Genomic DNA, 25,098 nt, shown 5'->3' on the forward strand with positions numbered 1-25,098 from the left:
AATATAACAAATGCATCAAATAGGCACACTTTGGCCTCTGGGAACATTTAGTTTGTGGATAAATTTAAAACATTTGGTACATTAGCCAACTGGGTAATTTGGGTACATTCGGTAAATAGAGTCCATTTTTCAATGGGGTATTTTCTCCACTTGGCAAACTGGATACATTTTGCCCATTAGGTACACGGGGCATTTTTGTTCCTTTTATACATTTCGTATGTTGGGTATATTTTGTCTACTGGGTGCATTTGTCAACTGATTACATTTTGCATACTGGAAAGATTAGCTTCATAGGTGTGTTTTTCTGTCAGGTACATTTTGCTGGTTCTCTGCAAATAATGCCTAAAGCATTATTGGAAACAGCACTGAACAAATATTTGCTAAAGAGGTTCTGAAATAACTATAGATTTAAAAAATTAACTGAAAATGCTGACATTTTCTCTGTGGTAACCCATTTCAATTATATCTACATAGCGTATTTTTTTACAATCATAATCTGACGCCATGCTTGTAAATAGCACTAGTGTGCGTTTTTGCAAAAGAAGACACTCTCAGACCCATTACCTAAAAATTGTTTATTCCAGTTCAAAGTAAAACTTTCTGTTCAAATCAAATTCCCTCAAATCAAATTCCACCTATGCTCGAATTTACACTTTCACACAGGTAATGAGCTCCCTTTTAATCGTACAATAAAAAAGTAACTTCCTCACCTTGAGCTCCATAATATTCATTCCACAAATTCCAGTCTGATGAAGCCAGGGGTTCCCCGACTCCAATCCTGAAACAAGAAAATTATTCTAAATTCACGAATCGTGAAGGAAACGCCTGAAATAAAGATTTGGGGGCCATCTTTACAGACGAGCACAGGGGACCCTATTAGGAAAAGCCTCAACATTGTTAGAGAAGAGTAAATATCAAATAGGCCTAAAAGTCTGTCTTTAGAGATTTCTCCAAACTTTCCTCCTCAGGATGATACGAATTTCCGTCCAGTTTTAAAGATAATAAACCCGTAAAAAGTTCTTCCCGAAACAGGATGACAAAGGGAAGTTCAAAGATCAAGTAAAAGAGGGGCGCTCGTTACAGACAAAAGGAAGATGAAAAGGTAAGTGATACACACCATAAAAAGACACTTGAAAAGACGCTTTATATAAATGAGTTGGGATCAACCATCCTTTTGTACAGGTCACACACGACGGGTTTGTATGTATGTGTGTATGTATGCATGCATGTATGTAACATTCTCTATACTTGACACAGAATCAACTCTGAGTCATTAACATAGATTACTGATATGCATGTATGTATGTTTGAAAAACGCTGAATATTTTTTAAATGGGATGAACCCTTATACTGTACTACAAGATACTGACATGCATGTATTTGGGTTTCTTACAGCAAGGCTCAGTATCACTATAATACGATAACACTTCATACGTTAATACTGTACATGATACAATACGTGCAAAAAATATATCCCCTCCCCCTTCGGTTCCATATAAATTGTTAAACCCTAATGTAAGGGCGTCGTGAATAAAGAGCATCATAATCCCTTTATCTCTATTAAGTATGTTCATAAAAAACAATATAACTTTTAAGGAGGTCTTCACGTCTTATAGGAGAGAGAGAGAGAGAGAGAGAGAGAGAGAGAATAACCGGAGCACTAAAACTCTGCTTCAGTTTAAATTACTTTTAAGATAACTTTTTCCGTTTGTCGCCTTCCGAAACTTTAAAACAAACGCATGATAAATTTTACAAGTTGATTGGAAAATCATTATACAGTCTCGCGCACTTTAATCCAAATTAAAATCAGAATAAAATCAACGAAAACTAGACAGCTACATAATATCATAATGCCTAACTGTGCTAATGTTTGGTTACCGAATCACGTTACCATTAAATTTGATTACAAGTACATCCTAAAATGTGTTCCTTGCCCGACACAAAATGACCGCTATTCCGCCATACTAATGGAGCGCCAGAATTACTGCAACCATTGTAATTTGTATTGCAACACCACATTGCATTCAGAGGATATCACTTTACAAATGAAAACACAGCAGCGTTCAGTTCGGCACCCGAAAACCAGACGAGGCTGCTCATTTTAGAATTACTACGCGAGAGAAAACGTACAAAGCGAATACATACAAAAAGCATTTTTTTTTTTTCAAGAAGGCCTTTTTTTTTAGTATTGACATCACTAATCTATGTATAAGATAGAATAATCCCGAGGGAAATCAGTATATGTTTTTTACTTACAAGAAAGAATTAGCATTATGAACTGTACAATCTATACATCACGCAAAGATTATAGACAATATATTCCTCATAAAAAAAAAACAATATTTAAAAGAAAGCTGAAAATATCTGAGTGACTGAATATAGTAAACAGAAATTTACACAAAATACAAGTTGATGTTTCTGAACTGTGCATTTTTTGGATGAAAGAAATGCAATAATTAATTCAAAGATCCCTGTAAACTTATGAATATAGTTCTGATGTATATGACCGTGCTTGCGAATATGGATTGCAGCGAGCGGACCCTAACCTATACTCTGTTTTTTTCCATCTGTCCATCCGCCTGTGGTGTTCCCGTATGGTAACACTGCGTTCCGGGCTTTAGATAGTTACATTCAGCTTACATTCAACAATAATAATAATATCCTATTTCGAATATTAACGGTGTACTTCGCTTACAGTAAATAATTAAAACACTTTTCAGTTGCAAATGTACACCCAGATATCCTTTTATTTACCTAAAACTTACACATACCGTAACTATTTAAAGCCCGGGACGCAGTGTTACCATACAAAAACACCACAGGCGGATGGACAGATGGAAAAAAACAGAGTATAGGTACTGAGTCAAGTTTGGTTCTGTTAGGTGTAAAACCATCCGAAAGAAAGTGACAGTGAAATAATTTAAGTAATATCAAAATAATGAAGTTGAGAACAAGGTGCTACTGTACAGGACTAGGACTCCTATAGCGAACCTTGAATCTTTGCACTTGCAAAGCCTTAAAAACTTAAATTTTCCGAGAAAATGAACAGTGCAGATTGTCTAAGAATAGCATCTTTTTTGTCTGGGGAGGGGGCGGTGGCTGGACTGGTGTCCGATAAGTGGTATAATTCACATCATTTCAATAACTATGAAAGCCACACCAATAACAACTTCGTGAGTTAAATACTCCGCTATTTGTCTCATAAGCTTAAGGAAAGTGAAGAAATATAAAGAAATTACAATAATTAAAGAAAACATGCAACTTGAATAATCAACCTCACCGCTATCTGTTCATAAACACTAGAAAATGAACAATCGCAAGACTTTATACCTGAAAAAGAAATCTTAACTATTTAGGCTCCAAATAATGGCACTGCACATGCAAAATAGAATAAAAACTAGTAATAAATGAGCAAATGAGTAATAAATACTAATAAATTTCAATCACATGAACAAAAAGCTCACAGAGATGGTTATAATCGACCGTAAACCAAACGGCGGAATCCAATTAATCGAATAACGACATCAAATGCACCGAAATTTTATTCATTTCCGACAATTAGGCCGATGCTCAAATGCACTCCCACCAAATTAAGTTTAAGCGCAAAAACAATCCGAAACATGTGAACTTTTGCGCTGATCGCCCCGATAATGCTCCAATAAACTGCTTTGCATTATTCGAAGGGTATAAAGGGAAAAGAATAACCTTCCGACTTAAAAAAAAAAAAAAAAAAAAAATTGTCGACATACCAAAACACCGAAATTTACAAAGTGGTAGTTTGCTCACATAAAGCGTTTACTTCATAGCAAATGCCATTAGTTAGTGTTGTAAGCATTGCACCGTGAGGAAAACATCATAAAGAATGCCCGGCAGAATGCAAATGTTTCCCCGGGGGGTAAAAATAAGCGTGGTCTTTGTAGCGCCCATTATCACATGAACTTAGAGAAAGAGGCTTAAGCGAGATCAGCCGGCTTGGACGACCCTCGCATACATAAAAAGGAAACCTAACTTTAACGCTGGCCATTTCGACCCCTAAATTTTCATAGCGAACACGCTGCGGGATTCAAAAGAATTACAATTGTAAACTCAAATCCCAGGCAATATTATCATCATACTCGGCAGTCAGACAAAAACTCCCTCATTGTTACCGAAAACAAAAGAAGGGAAACGGAAATAAAAGAGAGAAAGAGTGGGGGTCGGGGTGGGGGTTGGGGGAAGGGGGAGATTGACCTGTGAAGTACGAAGTACAAAAATAAAAGCTATTGCAGGGAGGGATTTCATTTAAAAGCGAAAGACGCTCCAACAACGACAGTTCCAAGGTAAAATTCCTGAAGAGGGGAGAATGTATTTGTGGATCGGTATTATTATCTAATATTACATATTCATTGCAGGAATAAATAGCTAAAGTGACTTGTGGAAAATATAGTTGTGCCAATTGCGACCATCGAAAAACATATCGGAGTTCCTGATGAGAATGAAGAGGGTTTGTTCAATCTGACGCAGAAATTATGCAATCTCTCAGATGTTTAATATTCTAAGTAGGACGCTATAATACGTTTCGTATTCACAACCCAAAAATCTTACCCTATTAACGGTGGTTCCAGAGAAAAACTTCCAGAATATCAACTGCACTGTGCACAGAGAACCCTTCCTACGATTTCTACATTGAGCAGTTCCCCTAACAGGGTCACTGACAGCCATATTTGAATTGCAGAATGGGGAAGAAACCACTATCCAGAAGGTCTTCCACAACACTAACCACTTCATACAGTTACAAAGAAGGCTCATCAACGGTGTGTCGAGCCTCACTACTCAAACTGGAAAGGAAACAGGTTATACGTATGTGTGCGAGTCAACTGTATATTTCATGCATGAACATAAACATTATGACAGAACTGATATCCAATCAAAGGTGGAGATGTAGATGTGAGCAATAACTGAAACTGCAGAAACTATGAAAGACTTACGCATAGTTTTTTAAGGGGGTAAAACTGAAGTTCATGTGAGCAACAGTGAAGCAAAGGTAAATTGAAACCGAAGATGGAGTTATGACAGTGTGGAAAGTGGAAGAAGCTGATTTGGGATCAATATTACAGGTGGTGGGAATGTGAGTGAAGAGATAAGTCATAATAATTCGATACGAGAAGAGACAATTCATAATAATGCGTAGATGGAACATGGAGTAATAGCAAGGTGTGTGCAAAAAAACTGACAACACGCTTGAGTATCTATAGACCCCAAGGTCAGAAATAGATCCTCAGGTCAGAATGCATGAAACGATTGTTTAGCCAACTTTGCTTTATGGCATTAAAGTGTGGAAGCTGACGCAAATAAAAGGAAAAGCAAATAAAAGTTAAAGCTATTGAGAGGTATTAATAATATATAATTTGAATCATAAAAATAATTGAAAGGATGAGAAATTCGTGAATACACTGTAATGGTTAACAAGGTTAGCCGAGGTGAAAGGTTGGATCAGAAGGTTTTGAGATGTTTTACTCATGTGGAACGAATTGATGGCAATAGCATGATGGAAAGAATGCATAATCCGAGAGTGTCCGGAGGAAAGATCAAAGAGGAAGGAAAGACAGATGGTGTGGAAATGGTACTGGAAAGCACAGTCTAGGTTAGACCGTGCTGGAAAGAAGGACCTAATTAGCCAGGAAGCGCAGGAGCTCATGCAGGGTTGAAGGTAAGCGGCGCTAGGTGTGGGGTTGGGAGTCTCTGAACCGCTGCTGAAGAAACATCTAACAACGGGGAAGTTTTCTGCGATAGGGGTTCATCCACAATCCATCAGTTAACGTATAAATTTAACAGCGACTTCTGTGTTTTATTCTCTGGATCCAACAAATGTTAAAAGGTTATTGTTGATAAATTTTATACACACACACACACAAACACATACATACAAACACACACACACACACATTATATATATATATATATATATATATATATATATATATATATTTATGTATATATATATATATATATATATATATATATATATATATATATATATATATATATATATATATATATATATATATCTATATATATACATATATATATGTACTATATTATATATGATATATTAATATATATATATAGATATATATATTTATCATATATATATATATACAGCTCTATGAAACTATATATATATATATATATATATATATATATATATATACACCTCTATGAAAATACAACCATCATAAACGCATTTGTTAAACCAAAACATATTCTAGAAAATTTCCAAGAAAAAACTTCGCATGTTGGAAGTTTCAAAGTATTGAGGGACCTAAAGTTTATAACCGTTTGGCAATATTTGGAGGAAATCAATGATCGAATCCAAGATCCCAGGCTAGAGACGCAAAGGACCATGTGCTAGTTTTTAAAATTCATACGTTAAACTCATAAGGTACACCACGTAAGTGAGGTAACAAAAATAAGTAATAAATGAGCTCAACAAATACAAGGAATGACGAAGAGGAAACTATAAAATTACTCTCATCAGTAACTGAAATCATGTCCATTTTAACGGATGAACAGATATCAAGAGAGGAAATCTGACGCAGAATGTAAAACCCTGTCTTGAATGACGCTTTTCATAGGACATATTGCAACCACACTGGAGAACGACAGCGGGATAAAGAAAAGAGAAGAAAAAAAAAAGACATGAAAAAAAATAACATAACATTCCACCGGCACCAGCAAGATTGTCATTACAGCAATAAGCGTAATGTTAACCGGACATAACTCTGCTACCACCGGCGCCTCCCTCTCAATTTCCTTTAGGGAAATTCAGACCAATAATCCCTTCCTCTTACCTATCGCTTAATTTCCTAAGGCCCAGTGATGGCAGGCCCAACTTTTTTTTTTTATTTCTAACAGGCTGGAAGCCATAGAATGGCGCTAACGATAAATGTGATAAAAGGGAAGAAGAACGAATTCTTTTTATTCAGAGACGATCTAAATATAGTACATAGATTAATCGAAGGAGTTTACACTTCAAATTTAATGTGACTTACGCTGTAGTATTTTTCAGCTACATCGTCAATTCGTGCAGAAACCACTTCACCATTAAACCGATGCAGCTTAAGGCCTCACAAGTAGCTGGTGTTTACACGGTTAATTCTATACAGCGCATCACTAATGGACTAGAATTACTGTTTATTCTTCTTTCGATAATATATTTCTACCCTTAGAATCCATTTCCTATGCGGCTTGAATTCTCCGTACAAATATCAATCTCAATCAAGTGATTGCCGTTTCAACGAGGACGCATCAAACTCTCTGTTAAATCCCTTTCACTTCAATGACATAAGCCTAAGTTCATTGACAGATATTAGCTTTCCTCATATAGAAACGCGTCGGATTCCAATTTTTCATCTGAAGGCCTGGCATAAAGCAATGGTACTAAGTGGTGCTCTCAAACCAAACCTTTCATATCTTCTGTTAATATTCTGTTGAAGAGAGCTGTATTAGCATCATCTGTATACGCTCTTATCGTTCATATGCATACAAAATGGCAACTCATACATAACTGTTTAAGTAAAAAGAACTTGTTCCAGCTAATTCACTTACCTTTATAGGCAGAGTAATTTTTTGTTTGAATGTGAACGATACACAATGAATCTAACATGACTATTTAAACAACACCAGAAGAATATAAATGCTATTCCCTCTCACTAGCATTAAACAACACTCCGATAATCACTGGATTTTTCCATGTCCATTTTAAAACCTGTCGACAATATTTAGTATTGAATGGAGTAGAGGGGAAGATTCGTAATAATTTAAAATAAAGTATAGGGGTTCTCATTACAGCTGATTACTATGTGCCGACTATCCTAAACGAAATAGGTGTACTGGAAAGAACAGTATTCTTCACCTCAACGCTTAAATGAGAACAAAACTTGTTTAGCGTCCGATTACAAAGAGGAGGGAGTGAAGAGGGCTTGGTAAGAACCTGTGAGAGGAAGAAGACCGAGAGGATGACAGAGAATTAGAGGGCGAGATAAAGTGAAGGAAGATATGGAGAGAAGAGTTTTGGTGGAGGACGATGCCTTTGATGGAAGGCAGTGGAGAAAGCGCGTCAGGCAACCGACCCCTTAATGTAGGGATAACGGTGGGAAAGAAAAACGCGGAGAAGTCTTGAAATCTTGCCAGTATGCAGACTCTTGCGTTACAAGCCGAAAAATTCCACGCGGAAGAAATCAGATGTACCACATTCAACATTTCGAAAATCAATCTATCAGAAAACCAACTATGTCCGTATCATCGCCTCTCAGAATTAGTTCCCGTTGCCGGATGGTCAATGCAAATATAACTAATATAATAAACAATGCAAGAGCATTAAGATTTTCAAAATGGCAGCAAATTAATATTCTCTTCATATTAGCACTGTAATGCAAAACACATAAGGATGAGCTAATCTAATAGTATACATCAAAGAGACCCTTTCATAAAGCTTTAATGATGCATATAATAACTCCCCTCCAACTTCATATTCTCGTCGAATGAGCTCACTGTAATTTGTTAAAAATGAAATTAGCTTATTTTCCGGATGTCAGCGCTTTCAAAAATCTAAATTAGAAGTCACTTAATGAGGTAGGGATACTTTGAACGTTTCTCGATTTATAGCTTTTTCGAGCCTATTACTCGTAAATTCGAGCAATGCCCATCCATGAAGATTCTAAATCTTTATAGTGTTAAGAAAACAACGAGAACAAACCAGCTGTTGAAATGTTCTTGAACAATAGATGAATAACAGAATTAAGATAAAAGACAACATCAATTATAATATAATCCTAATGTGATTCCATACCGTTGCTCTGTTCGCCGACACAGGAATCGCACAATGTCTTGAATTCAGTTAGCCTGACATGCGTTGCTCTGAATCGAGCGTCACTACACCAAAAAAAAAAAAAATGGTCAACATTCTAGAATCAAATGCTGTAAAATTTGGAATGAAACTTCTAGAGAAAGAGGAGGAAAGGACGAAGGAGGAGCAGACGCATGAGGAGAAGAAAGCAACTGGCAGCGAAGAGCAACTGGGATCAAAATAAAGTCTGCCGAGGTTAGCAAGGAAACTTAATAACACCATATATAGTAGCCTCACAGGTAAGTCACCATGGCAACTCCAGCACACGCTCGGCGCAACAATAGCCAGTCTTTGAAATAGCAACGGCTCGCCATCCAGAGCGTCTGTCAATAATTCATCTGAGAGAGAGAGAGAGAGAGAGAGAGAGAGAGAGAGGAGAGAGAGAGAGAGTATTTTCCTATTTAACATATTCCAGCCGAAATACACGGTGCAAAGCACATTGAGTGAATCTGTATTCATTTGAATAACGCCGAATTAGGTACAACAGCTGCAAAACGGTGAAAAGAAGAAATGCCGACGCTTAATTATGCAGTGATTATTCCTTTCTTCATCGTGCTAACGATGGTTATCTAATCTTCTGCATATTTCCCAAACCAGAGAGGTAATCTGTAAGGGAAGTAAATTACGATTACTCATTATTCTCTAAAAGATTCCTGCAACAACCATTTCACGAACTTGTACGAATAACTCTGTTCCAAATATTATAAGGTCGTGTAGAGCAAGCATTCGAGATTATGGTGCCTTGCATTTATAATTTAAGAGATTCCTTTATTCCATGTCGAATTCAGAATTCACGTCTATTGTTCTTAGTCTTGATAAAAAGCGAAGTACTTTAAACAGTTAGCTAGCCTAAAGGCAGTTTATTAGTCAAAGCAATTTTTCATAATCTAATGGCTACGTCTCCCGTCCTGATATTATGTTTATTTTTTTTCCTCGGCGTCTTGATATCTTGGCTGTACACTCCTGTCGTTCAAGGGCTAAGCTCATAACCGCGAATAAATAAAATTTACGCTCTTCAAAACCCAAAATGATCAGACGAACGAGTAACAGAAAAAAAAAACAGAGTAACAGGAGAGAGAGAGAAAAAAGGAAAAAGCTATGTACTTGTCTGGTGATCGCAATACTCTCCATCCTAATTGGAACTTTGGTAAGGGTCTCGTTTCTTTTTCCGCTTCCCGACTAATCCCAAAAGGGAGAAACATGAACGAAATGTTTCTAGATAATCACAGCGAGGATTCTTTACAATGATATATAGTAAGTGTTACAGAACTTTCCTCGGTGTTTTTATATTACACCATTATTCCAAGGGACTGAATCCCGAGTTGTAAAACGAACAGATCTACAAATATTTCAATAAAATGCACCATTGCATCCCGCGATTTTTCATGGAGTTGCATAATGTTAAAAGTACAAAACAATTTCCATTTTTGTTAGTCAAGCCGCTTTAACGAAACTGTGACAAAAAGTGAATTTATATGACTGCAACTATGTGGGAAATGTTTATTGCTTTGCCTTTAAATCCCTTGTCTCTCAAATAAATCTCTTTACCATTTCCTGTCAAAGGCAGTTCCATCATACAAGTTCCAGAGAAAGAGTATACCAATTTGTTCAGAGAGTGAAATCACTTTTAAATGCATACAGAAGGGGACACCCTGACTATATCCTATGTTGAAAATCGTTCTAACTTATTACGCTTTTTTTTTTTATGACAGGCTTTCCTGTAACACCACAAACACAAGTAATTGTACATTTCTATTATATCAGGACACAATATTGCCTAGTTATTTGACCAACAGGCTCAGCAGACATGGCGAGATTTGCACAGGCCTTTGTACACTGCTCACTGTAACGAAAACCTATGTATCTATCTATTTATTTATATATCTACACACACACACACACACACACACACACACACACACACACACACACACACACATATCTATATATATATATATATATAATATATATCTATATATATATCTATATATATATATATATATATATAATATACGTATATATCTAATATATTTTCCTCTCTCTCACTCTCTCTCTCTCTCTCTCTCTCTTTCTCATATATATAGTATATATATATATATAAATATATATTAAATATATTTTTATATATAGATATATATATATATAATATATATATATCTATATATATATATATATATATATATATATAGAGGCTCTATGAAAAAGTTCACTAAAACAATGTGTGAAGTTGTGAAAAATTACCGATGAAGGTACTGAGGCCGAAAAGAAACCCGAAAAGAAGTCTACGAAGAATTATCACAGAAAATTTGTGTCAAAATAAGAAACACGGTTGTAATATGGAAAAAATGGATAAAATTGCCCCGAAACGTCATTCGGATTTATTAACGTTACAAATCGCTGATAAATTAGAAACTCTGGCAAGTTAAATCTTTTAAGGAGAGGTTTAAAAGTGAATTAACATTAGCCATGAGATAGAATGAAAGTTACAAGGCAAGTCAATTAAAGTACAAAAAATACAAGAGATCGAGTCAATAGGGGGATATAGTATATATATATATATATATATATAATATATTATATAGAGAGAGAGAGAGAGAGAGAGAAGAGAGATGAGAGACGAGAGAGAGAGAGAGAGAGAGAGAGACGCGGCAAAACTTTATGTACGAAAAAGGTCGTGCCAACAAACGAAATTTAGAGCGAATCGGCTGAATGCAGTGCAGAAAAATTGAAATGGTAGAGGTCATGGCACCTAATAATTTAAAAATGGTAGAACGGTGAGGGTATCATAGATATTCAAAATGGCAGAGGTCAGCTCTTGAGATTTAATCGCAAACGATGTTGCGGTGGCGCCGCTGGAAAGAGATCTGCTATGGGGAGTTCTGACAGTAGAATGGTTTTTTTTCATATTTCAGTTTTTTTGACGTTGCACGTTTTTGTGATAATGCTTCATCGACTCTTTTTTTATTTTCTCTTCAACTCTGTACTTTCTTCTGTTAGTTTTTAATGCAAGCAAACACACACGCAGACATATACATATTGATAGGTAGATTATAAATATATATATATATATATATATATATATATATAGTATATATATATATGTATATATATAATTACACATATATTATATATATATATATATTATATATTACATATATATATATATGTATGTATTGATACATACATTATATATATCTATATATATATATATATATATATATATATATATATATATATATGTGTGTGTGTGTGTGTGTGTGTGTGTGTGTGTGTGTGTGCGGTGTGTAGTAAACACACTTTTTATATGTATATTTATACAATATAACAATATATACGGATATATATATGAATATATCATAAAAATCAGGATTGCGAGCTTTACAAAATAGAGATAAGGCCAGAATCCTGAAGTATGAATATTCGCAAAATTAAAACGACTCAGTGTTCAGTATTTAGTTGCAAAGTATGAAAAAACAGCAGAATTGCTGCTGAAATTTCAAAAGAGAGAAAGACAAAAATAACAGGCCACGGTCGAGAAAATTGAACCGGAGGTAGCGGGTCAGCCATTTACATGAGCTTCAAATTGAAAATGGACATCTCTCAGCTAAAAATTCGGAAGAGTTTGAAGTGTGAATACCAAAGATAGCTGAATATATAGAGACTGACTGACAAACCAGCCAAAAATATAGTAGCTCTCCGAACTATGAAAACAATGACGGAAACGCTACTATGGCAAATATTACAAAAGCATTCGGAAATTTTTATACAACCTTTTCCAGCGCTGACTATCCATAGTGATTGTACTGCTTTTATTTTTCCCATCAAACGAACAAGACCTCTGAACACACAATAGTAAGTTTATAAATAGTTATGAAAGTACCATCACAGCGTAATTGCTGAAAATATATTAAGGTACCAACTAATGGTAATAACTGACAGTGAAGATGAAAATAAATGCGTTTCGTTCTCGCTTTAGAATAACATGAAAACAAAATTTTGACATGGGTCATAAATAGAAAAAAAAAAGCATCACTCTCGTATTAAAAAAAAGAAGACAAAAAGTCAATTTAATCATTCCTTCACCGCTCCATAGACAGGCTCAAAGAGCAACACCCTCTCAGATAGACAAGCCGAACCCGCACTTGACCACCGGCTCTCCCATGAAGTATTTGCAAACCCGATTATCTACCGCGCGAGCCTTCCAACGGACGTGGCACTAATTCCAAAATCAAATGTCAACAGGTAATTTGCATGCCGTGATTTTTCTCCTCCACTGGAGTTCGGATCCGTGAGTGGCCTTCAAAAGCGTCAAATTTATCCCATCAGGATGTAAATAAATCCCATCAGATCCATCAACAAAAGCGAAAGACTTTTATGGAGCGGAGTTTGTTGTTGTGGAGGCTCTGTTGTTTTGGGTCGTTGCTAGTTTGTTTTGTTAACAGAAAAAGAATCTACTGGAAATATCGCTGTTCAAATCACGAGAGTACGGCACAGACGTGCATGCTGTAACAATTATATCAGTTCTTTAGTTCTTAATTGTTCTTTAGTTGTTTCATACGTGGCTGACTGCCCAGCACTGCCTGATCATCAAAGAGCAGCCAATAATCTGAGGAACACACACGAAGAAATTTAAATGAATACATTAATTCAAATAATCTGAATTATTAAAAATCGAAGTGGATACAAACATTACAAAATGGTAAAAGACAGAGTCCTAAAAACGAATGCGAAAATACTTTCAAAAGGGTACCGGTAAGTTAATCAGACGTACAGCATTGTGAAATCACACTCGCTACAGGTCTTATCACATGTTAATCTTCATTAGCTGAGACGGAAATTTTATTCTCTGTTAATTTATGATCAATCTCTATGATTTTGCTTTCTTAAAAATGCAACGCAACTCTTACGCAAGCAAATTCTTCATTTATTCCTTGATACTTCCTTCCCTTGACGATACGTCTAAAACTGCGGACTTTGGTGAATTCAAAATTCTCAAGGCTTCTTGAGAATCAAAAAATGTTTATAAAGACGGACATGCGTAAACCAGAAAGATTACAAAACACCGTAATTATAAAGAAACTGGTGTATTTTACTCCATCCAACAGAGGCCTATCAAAATAACAGTAGAGTAGAGGTAGGACAAACCCTCAAGTTGTACATGTTATTACAACAGTGGTAAATCTAATAACAGAAACATTTGCCAAAAAATTCAGGAACATCGTAATAACAGAATGGTAAAAATAAGAAAAATAATTTATAGGATGGATAAACAAACTGAAAACACTTGAGCGAACAGTTTTACCTTCAATAACAGATTAAAGAAAATTCCCCAAAAGGCAAAAACAATCCATTACTGATCGACTGAGTGATTGATGGCTAATTGAACGAATAATTGCAAAATAGTGGCGTGATAACCACCAGAGCCGCTGATGTCTGTCCATCGGTTAAATTTTACTTCCCCGAATTGACAGACAAAAAAAGCTTTGAAATTGCAACAACTGTTGCAAGAGAAAACTTATCCGTGGAGCTAACTGGACCCCTGATTCATAGCGACATTTACGCGCTGGGCTTAGTTGCTACTGCAGTACGGGATTTAATCATTGCCACTACTACAGTCATCTTTCCCCATCGTAGGGGAGAACTACCGCAAGTAAGTAGTGTAACAAATATCAACGAAATATCAGTGTTACAATAGGAGATCGGTTGTGCAATTTTGACTAATTTTCACTGCCAAATATGGCAAACATTTTAACAGGATTATTGCAGAAGCTCATCCCCAGTGTAGGCACTACGCTGTTTCGACCGCAAGTTCTCTACCACATCACAAAATGAATCTCTCTGTATTATTGAGATTAACATGTACCCCTATTTTTCTTTTCAACTAAGACAAGCTACTATAGTAGATTCACATTAACCGTGCATTTGATGTCTAAGCCCGACCCTTACGACGCTCTTGATTGGCTGTTGATAAGCCAATGACAGGGCTGGAAACTCTCAGTCTCTCGAGAGCTCATATAGGCAGGATGTATGTTCCACTTCTTCTGACGGCATCCCTCAGAGAGATGGAACATACATCCTGCCTATATGAACTCTCGAGAGAGACTGTGAGTTTCCAGCCCTATCATTGGCTTATCAACAGCCAATCAGGAGCGTCGTAATGGACTGGCCTAGACATCAAATGCAAGGTTGATGTGAATCTAATTAACGTTGATGTGAATCAAATTAACGTTTAAACTTGCTGTCGTCCATCCCAGGGCCACTCCCTTTAATTGACCACTGCCAAGTGAAGGTAACTTGGTGTATTCTACCGGACAGTATACAATGTGCCGAGAGTCGGGACTTGCCTTCTCACCTTCCTATTATTATCGAGTTATCTTTAAGGATAAACTGGTCCAGTGATAATCATTTAAAAGGAACACACGAGTGGTTCTGACCCACCTTCCAAAGAAAACCTCTGTAAATTCGGATGTACAGTTCACCCACCCAGGCAGCACAAACATTTCGTCAGTGTTCGAGAGCAGAACATCCCGCGAAACAAACAGATTCGCGCAATAAATTCATGCGAAATTTAAAACGCGTGATTCAGGCTGCAAAGATTGTAACTAAGTACGTGGTAATGGTAATTATAAATCTAAGTCCCAGAATCTAGTGTAAACAGGATTTTTCACGTGATAATTAGCAGTCATATATTTCCCGGCGAGAACAAATATCGCAGCGCGGACAAAAATCAAATAATTAGATAATACAACATCGAGATTAAGAATACCGGCAACAGCCGCCATCAAAATGACAGCGACGAAAATAATCATAATTGCATCCATAACGATGATGGGATTAACCGGGAGAAATTGAAAACCTGTATTTGTACTTTTAGACAAAATGCTAATCTTCACAAGAGATTCGATTTTCCTAAAGAAATTATACAAATTCCATGAAATTTTGGCTTAAAGGATTATTCTAGGCACATTTTTACCACAATATTCTGATTTTGGTCGAAATTACCCGTATTCGCAGGTTTTTAGTAGAAAAAAATTCCATTTTGATAAAATAAAATAAAAAAAAAAAAGTGGGTGACCATTCTCTTAAAGAGGAAATCTATGATTTGAAAACACGTCAAAAATAAACATATATTCTCTCTCAGTATAGCTATTTCTTAGCTTTGACATCCCGACAAGCCACATTTTCTAGATAATAACTACTTACCTTTCCACGATAGGAAAGTTATCATGGAGTTCCCAATGCACATAATAATTTGACGCAAATAAGTATTACAGGCGATATTTAAAAAATCGCTGCCACCAACATATCTTGGAATGGGCGTTTGTTACCAAACTAAGATTTGGTTTATAGAGCGCAAATTTCTAAAGCCCACAAAATCAAAAATAGCACCCACTCAACCACCTTTGTCTCTCCACCTCCAAACAAAGGCCATTCTCATATACAAATATGACCAAACAGAAATTATGATTTTTTACCACAAAAACCATAAAACGCATACATCATAAATGTTACTTTTCAGCCAATAATAAAAAACCTCTTGTAACATTTCATCATTTAGAAATGTACCTCGCGCTCAAATGTGAAATCGAATACACTATTGCTTGACGGCAAAGTCTGGTAAAACCCTTTGCCATAAAACAACTTCTTGAATGTTTTTCATTTTCCTCCATAAATTCGTTTTTCACCATCATTCTTCTAAGTTAAGCAATAACATTTGTGAAAAATTCATGATTGGCTAACTTGATGCCATGCAGTTTAACAGCCTTTACTGGAATATTGAATATGAGATTAAGGCCTGATGGCAAGCGGTGGGACCTATGAGGTCATTCAGCACTGAAAGGAAAATGTAGAGTAAAGGAGGTTTGAAAGGTGTAACAGGAGGAAGACCTCGCAGATACTCTATGAAGCAATTGTAGCAGAGGATGGAGAATAAGATGGAAGAAAGAGGACAAGAACGGAGGTACAGTAAAAGGAATAAAGTGGGTTGCAGCTAGGGGCCGAAGGGACGATGCAAAGAACCTGACGTAATGGCGTCAGGGAAACAGGCGTTTATTTTCCATGGATTGGTGTCTCCATTTTGTGTTTCCCGTCAATAAAATATTAACTTCTTTAATAGAAAATTATTTCAGTTTACTTATGACTTGTTATAATACACTGTACATTTGGATATTGTCAAGCAAGTATTGGTTCCGAGCCTTTTGCTTTTGCTGATTTTTCTCGAGTAGACCTTGTTATTTTGGAATAAGACTCGACTCGCATACAATGATTTGCCGATTTTTTTTCTTCTTCTGAATTGTACAGTATATTTAGATATTTATTACCTCAAGTCAACTGACTTTTCTAGTGGGCCTTGCGGTTTTGAAAAATTAAGCCTACTTTGTTTTGATAAAAATCTTCGACAAGTTAACAAAATTAAAGAAACTTCGTTCTGGCCACAACAGAGCAAGTTTCCCCATAACGAGTGCTATGTATTTCGTTCTCTGGAGAGAGAGAGAGAGAGAGAGAGAGAGAGAGAGAGAGAGAGAGAGAGAGAGAGAGAGAGAGAGAATGAACGAAACGTAGGAATTCAAACTCTTCCAAAAAGTTTGATGGGGAAAAACAAAGGCGCGCAGTTGTTTATATAAAAGCTTTTCATTTATTTCAATGGCTACTATGGATGTAACCGTTGGGGGAAAATTGGAACGACTCCATTATTTTCTTTTGTTTTTTAATATTGGCGGATAACGGCTAAACTACACAGAGGCTGATGAAATAGGCCCAGCTGCCCTAACGAATACATTTTGTTCCGGTATTTATTCTACTGCTCCGATGAAAGGTTTAGCATTCCATTTACTGAAAGAATGAAAACTGAAAATTTTCATTCTAAGTATAAAACGATTCATGGAGTAATGATTAGGAATGGAATATGAATTATGCCATATTTGGGATTCATTTCGCCCACACGCAATAATCATCTCTCCGTTGGCATACCGTTGGTGAGCTGAACATTATTTTTGTAAGGAAACTACGGGTCAGAAGAGAGATATTTTTACAACAGAGAAATCAGAGGACCAACTCTTAATTACTCTCCTAAAAGAACCACACGTAACGAAAATATCTTTGCAAAGTAAATAACTGAAGACCCACTATTATAACAATCAAATAATGTTCAAACACAGGAATAAGCATTAAACCACATAACATGAAAACGAGGACCGATTACAAAAAATGCTCGTGCAAGAAACCTTTGGAAGAGCACCAGTTTCCTTTCACCGAATCCTCTACCTATTTTAAAAGAAATACGAATAACAGCCTCTAAGGTTCGATAATTGGAGAAAATATCCGATACCGGCTTGAAATATCTGTGCGTTTAACTTCGGAAGATATAATCTGGGCAATTAGTGCGACTTAAAAAGTCTTTGGCTTATAAATTCCGCCCTCAACAGTAAACGAGTTTCCTATTGTTTACAAAACTTGAGAATTTTCCCAATGCTGCATCTCTCCATGCCTATAATATGCATCGCCGCTTGGAATTTACGTAGTATATACTTTTCGTAATACACAATCTCTCTCTCTCTCTCTCTCTCTTTTTGCAATTTGCTTAACTTACTTCCGTTTAGCTATTTTCGTTCCATAGGTAACTACGCGAGCTATAGCTTTGTCTTTTGTAAACTGACGGTAAATGTCCGCAAACGATATCACTGAATTTAATCATGATTGGTAAAATGGAGACTCGCCGTTGAGGTGTTTATACATGTATTTCTAAAACATGTTAATCAGGTAACTTACACAAGATAGTGATGTTTAGGATGACAAGATTGTAAACTTTTTTAAAACATATAGAGAGATGCTGCATTTACTTTCTAATATTGTAGCATAAAAGCTTCAGCGATATCGGCTGGGGATGCTTACCGTCACCTCAAAATAAATTATAGAATGAAATATCCTTAACCTATCCCTTGGAGTTGAAAATGCCTGCTAAAAGAATGACGCAACTGATTGGCTGATTTATCTTTTCATCTGGCGACACAACTATGAGGAAGGTGGTCGATGGCATTTAGAAAGTGAAAGGAAACATTCATAGCCATCAAATAGAATTACGTCTTTGAAAACATGACAAATAAAACAACCTAACTTAAAACGGTGGAATTGATTTACCCCTCCAATCCATCAAATGTTATTTCAATAATAACACTATTATAGCCTCGCTTTAATACGTGAAAACATGAACATTACCATTAACATCATTAAAATGTCCCCAGGAGTTATGGTTGTCATCAGTTACATAATTAAACATTGCCTGATTGATACCATCTCTATATCGCCGCATTTTGGCTTTTTCAGCTCTAGCAAGATTTAACGATGGCTGATCCCAGTGCACCCGAAGTAATGTATCAGAATTGCACCATCAAAGCTCAATAAAAGGGAACACATAATTCACGAGCGTAAGATAAATAGGAGTGAGTACAAAGAAATTAAAGCGGAATTAAATAGTGCAGCGCTTCGCAACATCTGCGTCCTCATTATTTATAACTCGGTGTTGATCAAAACCTTAAAACACCAAAGATCATTTCTCATCAAATGCCTTTTGCATAATTTTATCAAAAAACAGTTCTGGTAACATTTTCGAATCACAAAGCGTTGACAGATTTTTCTCTCCCACACAGAAAAACACTCACCTACGCTCTCTCTCTCTCTCTCTCTCTCTCTCTCTCTCTCTCTCTCTCTCTCTCTCTCTCTCTCTCTCTCTCTCTCTCTCTCCTCTCTCTCTCTCATATATATATCATATATATATATATATATATATATATATATATATATATATATACATAAACTTCTTTCTTATACACATTTACCGTACAAATCCCTATCTTTCAATCGCTCTTTTCAGGAACATTTTTGATGTGGAACCTCTTGGTATAAATGTTACAAAGGAACGCTTGTGATATTGATTAAAAATTGCTCAGAAATCTCTCTCTCTCTCTCTCTCTCTCTCTCTCTCTCTCTCTCTCTCATGTGCAGTCAGTCTCTGCCTCACACACATACACATACAAATACTCAAGACACTTGTTATCTTACACACATACTTTCTCTCTCTCTCTCGTAAGTAGCCATCTTGCTTGGTGAGTCGTACCCGCGTGAAGTCAGATTAATCAACAGATATCACAAGTTTAACATACGACTAGAATTTGAGAAATATCTAGAAGTGTTCGTGAACTATCGGTGATAAGATTAGTGTGAAAATAGTAGGATAAGCGTCTTCTAAGTTAGTTTATCAAGTGTAATACTATAAATCAGAACAAGATGGCAGTAAGTTCCAACTGCGGGAAGAGGTGGCGTAATTTGGCGTGTCTAGCAGATTCGCAATACGATGAGGTAGCAGGAAGGGAACTGGCATTTCTCATCTATGAAATCAGCAACATCGAGACCCCAAAATAAGATACAAAGCAAGCTTCATAGTATTGATTGAATGAATATACTAACCCTTCAAACTGGAACAAATCTAATGAAAACATCTTGAAAATAATTGAAGAAGTTCCAAATAAAACAAAATCCAAGTGGTCAAGAGACTCATAAAGAAAATATACATAAACCAACATATTCCGACAAAGAAAATGAATAAGGTGAATCTTGTGAATATCCTAATTGATGCATTAGGAAAAAGAATGCCAAAAGCATGCAAACTGTGTAAGGTTTGGTATAGCATAGTCAATCCACAAAACCTAATCAGAAAATGTGCTGCATGCAACATTCCGACCCATCCACAGTGTGCTTGAAGGTTGAATACAAGGATTTGAGAAAATGATACCCCAAGATTTTAATTTTTTGTTCAACATGGTCCCCTATCATGGTATAGACAATGTTATTAAATCAAGATGAATGTACAAATAGTTGAGGCTGAAGAAGAAGAGGAAGGAAGGAAGAAGAAGAAAAAAGAAGAAGAGGAAAACGGAAGAGAAGTAAACAAAAATGAAATGACAGAAAAAAATAACAAAACCCAAAGAACAAGATAAAAGTATGGATTGGCAGAGATACTCATTGATACTACATATGAGGGCAATTAAAGCAGCATTTTTACCTGACCGAAGAAATAAATTGACGATATGACAACAGAAAAGCAAATCCCGAAGAGCTCTACCCAGATCTTTAACAATGACGGGAAAGAGGAAAAAATAGACAAGAAAGACAAAATCTGCAACCTTTTGAAAAGAGGGAATTGCAGATTTGGAGAAAGATGTTACTACAAACATCCTAAATATGTCAAACTATGAAATATATGGTAATGTGCATACTTAGATGGATATGGGGATGATTGCAGAGATCTGCTCCAAAAATCCATGTAAAAACCTAACCAAAAGAAGGAAAGGATGTAAGTTCGACAAAAAAATGCAAATATATGCACCCCCTGTAGCATTGAATCATAATCAAATAAATAACCAACCAAGTAATAAAATCCAAAATAAGAAAGAAACAAATAAGAGAGAAATCAAGAATATCAGGTAAAAGAGAAAAGCAAACCACCAATGAGATAGCAGAGGTGTCAGCAAAAAATTTCAAAGCATCAGCTCCGAAATTCTACTCAAAGATAATAACTGTATTTATTATGCAAGAGGATATTGCGAAACGAAACGGAGAAAATTGCAGATTCAGACACAAAATGAATAATTATGATGAAGGAAGATCAAATATTATGGAAAAGTTGGATTTTTAATGTCAGAATTTCTGTAAATGAAAAAAAGAACAACATACCAGAACAGGAAAGAGACATGGGAAAATCCTTATTACTACCAGTATTAAATGAAGGAGAAAACACGCAAACCATCATAGTGATGAATGCGCAGGGTTTAGTTACGAGTAACTCAAAAAGAAAAATAGAGTACTTAGGAAGAACTAACCCAAAAGGAAAGAAAATAGATATAATGAATAAATAAGTGAAACCTATGGGTATTCCCAAGCAGGGACTGGGAATGATGATCAAATAAAAGGGTTCCAAACTTATAGATCAGATAGAAAAAATAGGAATCAAGGGGGAACCGCAATATATGGAAAGACAAAAAACAAGGAAAAATATATGAGAAATATAGTAACTCAGAATGTGAACTAATAGCGGTAGAATTTGAATCTGAAAAATTGATGAACATAGTAATATATAGACCTCCTAATACTAAGTGTTTGACTTAATAATTGAAAAATTGGATGATATATGTAGAAATCACAAGGACTGGACTATTCTCCTATCTGGTGACTTCAACTTTCCTTTCGTAGAATGGAAAGAACGAATAGGAGATTGTGGTTGTACTTATACATATAAAAAAGAGAGTAATAGTAGTGCAGAAGATAAGAGGCAATTTGAAAAGCTATTAGATATGCTACTAGAATACAACATCAACAAATAAATCACCTGCCAACAAGAAAGGAAAATACTTTAGACCTAGTATTTGTGAACGAGATGAATTATGTTAAAGAAATAATAGTTTATAATGCGAATATTTCAGACCATAATGTCATAGAATTAACAGTTCATTCCAAAGCAAGTGAAAATAGAGATAAGCAAGAAATGAAAAAGTGGGTAAGGATATGGAAAATACACACTTCTACAGTAAAAATATAAAATGGTCAGAAATTAATGAAGAATTAAACAAAGATTGGGATAACATTTTTTTTAGTAAGTGATGACATAAGGGTAAATACGGAGATATTATATAAAATATTGGAGAAAATAGTGGAAAAAATATATACCGAAGAAGAAAAGTAAACATCATTCATGCATACAAGAGACAGAAGGATCTTGTTCCAGAAAATCAGAAAGTGGAAAAAAGGTCTTGCAAAAGAAAAAAAATGCATGGAAAGTTATAGAACTAAAAAGTAAGATAGAAAATGCAGAACAAAAGATTATACAATCAAAAGAAAATGAAAAACGGGACTTGGAAAGAAAAAACCCTATTAAATATCAAGCAAAACCCCAAGCTATTATACTCATATGCGAAGAGAGATAAAAGAAGAATAGAAATAGGCCCTCTGAGAATTGAAGGGAGAGAACTTAACGATTGAAAAAACGGAAATTTGCAACATTACTGGCAGAACGATATAAGAGAGAATTCACCCTAGAATAGATAATGAAGATAATGATATAGAAGTAAGGGATGAAAATAGTGAATATTTAGCTGACATAGATATTAATGAAGTTGATATTGTGCAGGCTTATTAATGAAATTGAAAATGGAGCTGCTGCAGGGCCTGATGGAATTCCTGCTATTTTGTTAAAGAAAGTAGTTCATTCTATCGCAAAGGCCACTTGCAATATTATTAAGACAAAGTGTAGATACAGCAAGATTTATGATGAGCACAAATTAGCATATATACCCCTACTTTCAAAAGTGGATCAAGACTAGAGGCAAGTAATTATAGGCCTGTGAGTCTAACATCACATATTAAGAAAGTGTATGAAAGGGTAATGAAGAAAAATATTATGAAACATAATAAAAAATAATTTGTTTTAATAAAGGACAACATGGTTTCGTACCCGGAAAAAGTACACAACCCAACTGTTAGTCCACCGTGAGAACATATTCAAAAATATGAAAAAGCGGAAATGAAACAGATGTGGTTTATTTAGACTTTGCAAAAGCTTTTGATAAAGTAGACCATAATATATTAGCGAAGAAAATTAGAAAACACAATATCGTGGATTAAAGTAGGAAGATGGTTAAAAGAATTTTTTACACAACAGAAAACAGATAGTTATTGCAAACGACGAGAAATCGGATGAAGTCAGGTAATATCCGGTGTGCCGCAAGGTACGGTGTTAGCTGCAATACTGTTTGTTATTATGATTGAAGACATAGACAATAATGTGAAGGATTCGGTAGTGAGTAGTTTCGCAGATGACACAAGAATAAGTAGAGAAATTACTTGTGATGAGATAGGAACGCTCTACAAAGAGACCTTAACAAAGTATATGATTGGGCAGAGGTAAATAGGATGGTATTTAACACTGATAAATTTGAATCAATAAATTATGGAGACAGAGAAAGAAAGCTATATGCATATAAGGGACCTAATAATGAGACCATCACAAATAAAGGAAGCAGTTAAAGACCTTGGTGTGATGATGAAATAGGAACATGTTATGCAATGATCAAATAGCAACTCTGTTTGGCAAAATGTAAAGCAAAAATGGGAATGTTGTTACGGCACTTCAAAACAAGAAAAGCTGAACACATGATTATGCTTTATAAAACATATGTTCGTAGTCCACTTGAATATTGCAATATGATATGGTACCCACACTATCAAAAGGATATTGCACAAATAGAGAGTGTACAAAGGTCCTTTACAGCTAGAATAGAAGAAGTTAAGGACCTAGACTACTGGGAAAGACTACAATTCTTAAAATTATATAGTCTAGAAAGAGGAAGAGAACGCTACATGATAATTCAGCATGGAAACAGATAGAAGGAATAGCAGAAAATATCATGGAACTAAAATATCAGAAAGAGCAAGCAGAGGTAGATTAATATGCCCAAACTATACCAGGAAAAATAAGGAAAGCACACAGGACATTAATCCACTACGCACCAGCATCGATAATGCAGCGTCTATTCAATGCGTTGCCAGATCTGAGGAATATATCAGGAGTGAGCGTGGAGTGTGTTTAAGAATAAGCTCGACAAATATCTAAACTGCATCCCAGACCATCCAAGATTGGAAGATGCAAAATATACCGGAAGATGTACTAGCAACTCTCTGTAGACATTAGAGGTGCCTCACACTGAGGGACCTGGGGCAACCCGAACAAGATGTAAGGTCTGTAAGGTAAGTAAGGTCTCTCTCTCTCTCTCTCTCTCTCTCTCTCTCTCTCTCTAATGCACATAAACTTTTCTTATATGCAAACTTTCTCTCATAGTAATAATATGAGAGAGAGAGAGAGAGAGCATCTGAGTCTCTTTCTCCGACACACACACATGAGCACATCATCCAGACATACATAATGCATCTATACACCAACCTATCCATTCACCGCTAATCTAAATTTTCTTTTTTTTCCTTTTACGCTCCTTTGGCGGCGCAGAGACCAATCCCCAGTGTTCGTGCAAGGGACATCAAATGATGACCCATCACGTCTAGTTAAGGCCAAGCGACCTCTCCAACCCCTCTCGCCCTACACCAACTACTCTGAGGGTTGCTTTGAAGTATTGTTTCACTTTTGGAATGAAAAATGGAACTTTGGG

General features: G+C 35.8%; 1 long non-coding RNA gene across 1 annotated transcript in view; it reads right to left on the reverse strand.

Annotated features, from left to right (window-relative positions):
* LOC135198421 (uncharacterized) overlaps positions 1–25,098 on the reverse strand; it is a 185,134-nt gene that overhangs the window by 114,228 nt on the left and 45,808 nt on the right. Inside the window, exon 2 of the long non-coding RNA XR_010310804.1 lies at positions 711–778. This is a non-coding gene — a long non-coding RNA (uncharacterized LOC135198421). The remainder of the gene's footprint in view (positions 1–710; positions 779–25,098) is intronic.

The sequence above is a fragment of the Macrobrachium nipponense genome, chromosome 22, assembly GCF_015104395.2.
Source record: "Macrobrachium nipponense isolate FS-2020 chromosome 22, ASM1510439v2, whole genome shotgun sequence".
Classification (NCBI taxonomy): Eukaryota; Metazoa; Arthropoda; class Malacostraca; order Decapoda; family Palaemonidae; genus Macrobrachium; species Macrobrachium nipponense.